Consider the following 6,938-nt stretch of genomic DNA (forward strand, 5'->3'; position numbering starts at 1 on the left):
ATAATTTCGTTCTCTCTCTCAGATCATCATTCTTACAAATTAAATATGTATTTCTAATCCTCAATACATACAGAATCTAATGGGAATATTCTAATTTTTCCAAAACCTAGCTTATAGAAACTTTTCTATAATTTCGTTCTCTCTCCCAGATCATCATTCTTACAAATTAAATATGTATTTCTAATCCTCAATACATACAGAATCTAATGGGAATATTTCTATAATTTCGTTCTAATCCTCATTCCACAAATTAAATATGTATTTCTAATCCTCAATACATACAGTATCTAATGGGAATATTCTAATTTTTCCAAAACCTAGCTTACAGGCACTTTTCTATAATTTCGTTCTCTCTCTCAGATCATCATTCTTACAAATTAAATATGTATTTCTAATCCTCAATACATACAGTATCTAATGGGAATATTCTAATTTTTCCAAAACCTAGCTTACAGGCACTTTTCTATAATTTCGTTCTCTCTCTCAGTTCATCATTCTTGCAAATTAAATAAATATTTCTAATCCTCGAATACATACAGAATCTAATGGGAATATTCTAATTATTCCAAAACCTAGCTTACAGGCACTTTTCTATAATTTCGTTCTCTCTCCCAGATCATCATTCTTACAAATTAAATATGTATTTCTAATCCTCAATACATACAGAATCAAATTAAATATGTATTTCTATAATGAGAGATGTGAGACCCCTTTTTATTTTTCCCGGACCCTTTCTTTTTCCCTCTCACCCACATTGCTGGCTCATTTTTTTCTTGTTCACTCTCAACCCTCACACTCAATTCTTGCTTACGGAGGTTCTTCTTGGTGATTGTGGTGGATAGGTGCTGACTAGGTTTCGAGAAACTTGCTGGCATTCGGGTTCTTCCTCCTTCCTCCTCCGTTCACCATCCTTTCCTAATCTTCTACTTATTTGATTCTTCCCGGAGCTCGGAGCCGTTTATCCAAGGTAAGGGAAGCCAGTACTTTGATTTGTTTGGCTAAAAACGAGTTCTAAGAACTCTTTTGTGGTATAATGTTTGTTACATCTGAGCTGAAAACTGCTGAAAATTGGTGAATTGGGGTTCTTCGGGTTTTCGAGGTCCTTGCGGAAATTGTGAGAAATTCTTGATTTGTGTTTGCATGTCGAAAATGAGACGTTTTCGTTGATACTGGGTGAGAATGGGAACTTTTGGCTGGATTGCATGTTGGTTTTCTGATGATTTTCGCAGGTTTTGATGAAATTTTCGAAGTAGGCAGGGGTCCCTGTTTGAATTTGCGCCGGGCGCAGTTCTTCGAGCCGGGCGCAAATTCAAAAGGGGAATCCTTGGGTGAATCGAGCCGGGCGCGGAATGGATCACGCCGAGTGCAATAGACCCTGAAAGTCTCTGGTTGAGTATTGCGCCGGGCGCTATTTTAATGCGCCGCGCGCGAATTTGATTTTCAGAATTCGACTTTAGAGTCTTCATGAAAGTTGTAGCCTTGGATGTTAGCTTTCCAATGGCGCTGGAATCACTCAAAAAGGAGTTTTAGAACTCCAGATATGGCTGTTTTAGTGAAGAGGGGTTAAGCTGCCAGCATTAATTATAGCTGTTGCGGTTTTTATCAGTTTTAACAAGGTAGATGAAGGAATTAGGACTTGGTGTCTTCAAGAGAGTTGTAGTAAATCTTCTTATCTTTCACATGAGATAGGGATGAGTGTGGTAGGAGTAGTATAACTCCTAATGTGCTATATTCTGTGAAGGTTGCTATTTCACATTTAGTGATTTGGTTAGGTTGAAAGTTGTTCTAAGTACTTAGGTTGATTGGTGTTGTTTGGGTGGGTAATTTGACAAGATAGATGAGTTATAAACAAGGTGGATGAGCTGTATTATGTGTAGAATATGTTGTATGTCGTGTATGCTATTAATGAGGTAACACCACGATGTAATAGATATATATTGTCGTGCTGAGTTGGGCTGACATGGATGATTTTCATGTTGAATTAAAATATTGTTGTACTATAAACTGTTGAGCTGAGTTGTGAGTAGTAAGCTGTGTTGTATACTACCTAGCTGTGCGGGATGTTGATATTGGTGTACTGCGCTGAGCGTGGCCCTTGTCGCGTTGGGCGTGAGACTTCTTGGGAGTCTCTGCCTTGTGGGCGCCGGGCGCAATTGGTATTGCGCCAGGCACGAGTGAGCCTTCTCAGATCATCATTCTTACAAATTAAATATGTTTTTCTAATCCTCAATACATACAGAATCTAATGGGAATGTTCTAAATTTTCCAAAACCTAGCTTACAGGCACTTTTCTATAATTTGTAAGAATGATGATCTGAGAGAGAGAACGAAATTATAGAAAAATTAGAATCTTTCTGTTTGAGAAATTGATGATTCCATTAGATTCTTTATGTATTGAGGATTAGAATGAAATTATAGAAATATTCTCATTAGATTCTGTATGTATTGAGGATTTGAAATACATATTTAATTAGAAAATAGAGAGAAATACATATTCTAAATATTACTAGAATCCAATTTCTGTATATTGGAAAAATTAGAATATTCACATTAGATTCTGCAGGTATTGAGGATTAGAAATATTCCCATTAGATTCTGTGTGGAATTGAGGATTAGAAATACATATTTAATTTGCAAGAATGATGATCTGAGAGAGAGAACAAAATTTGAGGAATAGAAATACATATTTAAATTGATGATCCCGTTATAAAAATATTTTAATTCTAATTAGCTTACAGAAACTTTTCTATAATTTCGTTCTCTCTCAGATCATCATTCTTACAAATTAAATATGTATTTCTAATCCTCAAATACATACATAATCTAATGAGAATATTTCTATAACTCTCTCAGTTCATCATTCTTACAAATTAAATATGTATTTCTAATCCTCAATACATACAGAATCTAATGGGAATATTCTAATTTTTCCAAAACCTAGCTTACAGAAATACATATTATAATGGGAATATTCTAATTTTAAATTTGTATTTCTAATCCTCAATACATATAGAATCTAATGGGATCATCAATTTCTCAAACAGAAAGATTCTCAAACAGAAATATTTGAATTTTTCCAAAACCTAGCTTACAGGCACTTTTCTATAATTTCGTTCTAATCCTCAATACATACAGAATCTAATGCGAATATTCTAATTTTTCCAAAACCTAGCTTACAGACACTTTTCTATAATTTCGTTCTCTCTCTCAGATCATCATTCTTTCAAATTAAATATGTATTTCTAATCCTCAATACATACAGAATCTAATGGGAATATTTAATTTCTAATTAGCTTACAGGCAGAATATTCTAATGGGAATAGATTTGTATGTATCTAATGGAATCTAATTAAATATGTGTTTTCTCAGATCATCGTTTTGGAAAAATTAGAAGCTTCCTAGTAGATTCTGTATGTATTGAGGATTAGAAATACATATTTAATTTGTAAGAATGATGATCTGAATTAAATATGTATTCCTAATCCTCAATACATAAAGAATCTAATGGGAATATTCTAATTTTTCCAAAACCTAGCTTACAGACACTTTTCTATAATTTCGTTCTCTCTTTCAGATCATCATTCTAACAAATTAAATATGTATTTCTAATCCTCAATACATACAGAATCTAATGGGAATATTCTAATTTTTCCAAAACCTAGCTTACAAGCACTTTTCTATAATTTCGTTCTCTCTCTCATTTCATCATTCTTACAAATTAAATATGTATTTCTAATCCTCAAATACATACAAAATCTAATGGGAATATTCTAATTTTTCCAAAACCTAGCTTACAGGCACTTTTCTATATTTTCATTCTCTCTCTCAGTTTGTATTTCTAATCCTCAATACATACAGTATCTAATGGGAATATTCTATAATTTCGTTCTCTCTCTCAGATCATCATTCTTACAAATTAAATATGTATTCTAAATATTCTTAGAGGCTAGGTTTTGGAAAAATTAGAATATATCCATTAGATTCTGTATGTATTTGAGGATTAGAAATACATATTTAATTTCTAAGAATGATGATCTGACAGAGAGAACGAAATTATAGAAAAGTGTCTGTAAGCTAGGTTTTGGAAATATTAGAATATTCCCATTAGATTCTGTATGTATTGAGGATTAGAAATACATATTTATTTTGTAAGAATGATGATCTGAGAGAGAGATAGAAATACATATTTAATTTGTAAGAATGATGAACTCAGAGAGAGAACGAAATTATAGAAAAGTGCGTGTAAGCTAGGTTTTGGAAAAATTAGAATATTCCCATCAGATCATCATTCTTGCAAATTAAATATGTATTACTATCTCTCTCTCTCTCTCGGTTCATCATTCTTACAAATTAAATATGTATTTCCATTAGATTCTTTATGTGTTGAGGATTAGAACGATTATACAGGAAATATATATAGAATCTAAAGTGCCTGTAAGCTAGGTTTTGGAAAAATTAGAATATTCCCATTAGATTCTGTATGTATTGAGGATTAGAAATACATATTTAATTTGTATGAATGATGAACAGAGAGAGAGAACGAAATTATAGAAAAGTGCCTGTAAGCTAGGTTTTGGAAAAATTAGAATATTCCCATTAGATTCTGTATGTATTGAGGGAATGGGAATATTCTAATTTTTCCAAAACGTAGCTTATAGGCACTTTTCTATAATTTCGTTCTCTCTCTTAGATCATCATTCTTACAAATTAAATATGTATTTCTAATCCTTAATACATATAGAATCTAATGGGAATATTCTAATATTTCCAAAACCTAGCTTACAGGCACTTTTCTGTAATTTCCTTCTCTCTCTCAGATCATCATTCTTACAAATTAAATATGTATTTCTAATCCTCAATACATACAGAATCTAATGGGAATCTTCTAATTTTTCCAAAACCTAGCTTACAGACACTTTTCTATAATTTCGTTCTCTCTCCCAGATCATCATTCTTACAAATTAAATATGTATTTCTAATTCTAAAATACACACAGAATCTAATGGGAATCTTCAAATTTTTCCAAAACCTAGCTTACAGGCACTTTTCTATAATTTCGTTCTATTCCTCAATACATACAGTATCTAATGGGAAATGATGATCTGAGAGAGAACGAAATTTCAGGATTAGAAATACATATTTAATTTGTAAGAATGATGATCTGAGAGAGAGAACGAAATTATAGAAAAGTGCCTGTAAGCTAGGTTTAGGAAAAATTAAATATGTATTTCTATTCCTCAATACATACAGAATCTAATGATAATATTCTAATTTTTCCAAAACCTAGCTTACAGGCACTTTTCTATAATTTCGTTCTCTCTCTCAGTTTTCCAAAACCTAGCTTACAAGCACTTTTCTATAATTTCGTTCTCTCTCTCAGATTATCATTCTTACAAATTAAATATGTATTTCTAATCCTCAATACATATTTAATCTAATGAGATCATCAATTTCTCAAACAGAAAGATTCTAATTTTTGTCTCTTAGTTCATCATTGTTACAAATTAAATATGTATTTCTAATCCTCAAATACATACAGAATCTAATGGGAATATTCTAATTTTTCCAAAACCTAGCTTACAGGCACTTTTCTATAATTTCGTTCTCTCTCTCAGATCATCATTCCTTACATGTATTTTTAATCCTACATACATATTCTGTATTTCTAATCCTCAATACATAAAGAATCTAATGGGAATACATACAGAATCTAATGGGAATATTCTAATTTTTTCAAAACCTAGCTTACAGGTACTTTTCTATAATTTCTATCTCTCTCTCTCAGTTCATCATTCTTACAAATTAGAAATACATATGGAAAAATTAGAATCTTTCTGTTTGAGAAATTGATGATCCCATTAGATTCTTTATGTTTTGAGGAATAGAAATACATATTTAATTTGTAAGAATGATGAACTGAGTGAGAACGAAATTATGAAAAAAATTAGAATATTCCTCAATACAAATATTCTAATTTTCTATAATTTCGTTCTCTCTCTCAGATCATCATTCTTACAAATTAAATATGTATTTTTAATCCTCAATACATACAGAATCTAATAGGAATATTCTAATTTTTCAAAAACCTAGCTTACAGGAACTTTTCTATAATTTCGCTCTCTCTCCCAGATCATCATATTGTATGTATTTGAAAAACCTAGCTTACAAATTAAATATGTATTTCTATTCCTCAAATTTCGTTCTCTCTCCCAGATCATCATTCTTACAAATTAAATATGTATTTCTAATTGTACATACATATTCTGTATTTCTAATCTTCAATACATAAAAAATCTAATGAGAATATGTATTTCTAATCCTCAATACAAATTATAGAAAAGTGCCTGTAAGCTAGGTTTCGGAAAAATTAGAATATTCCCATTAGATTCTGTATGTATTGAGGATTAGAAATACATATTAAATTTATAAGAATGATGAACTGAGAGAGAACGAAATTATAGAAAATTAGACCCTAAACCCTAAAACCTAAACCCTAAACCCTAATTTTTCCATAATTTCGTTCTCTCTCTCAGATCATCATTCTTACAAATTAAATATGTATTTCTAATCCTCAATACATACCGAATCTAATGGGAATATTCTAATTTTTCAAAAACCTAGCTTACAGGCACTTTTCTATAAATAGATGTTTAGAAATACATGTTAAATTTGTAAGAATTATGATCTGAGAGAGAGAACGAAATTATAGAAAAGTGCCTCTAAGCTAGGTTTTAGAAATATTAGAATATTGCCATTAGATTCTGTATGTATTTGAGGATTAGAAATACATATTTAATTTTTCTATACAAATGTATTTCTAAACCTAGCTTACAGGAACTTTTCTATAATTTTGTTCTCTCTCTCAGATCATCATTCTTACAAATTAAATATGTATTTCTAATCCTCAATACATAAAGAATCTAATGGGATCATCAATT

This window comes from Cajanus cajan, chromosome 1 (assembly GCF_000230855.2).
Source record: "Cajanus cajan strain Asha chromosome 1, NIPB_CcT2T_4, whole genome shotgun sequence".
In the NCBI taxonomy this organism is placed as follows: domain Eukaryota; kingdom Viridiplantae; phylum Streptophyta; class Magnoliopsida; order Fabales; family Fabaceae; genus Cajanus; species Cajanus cajan.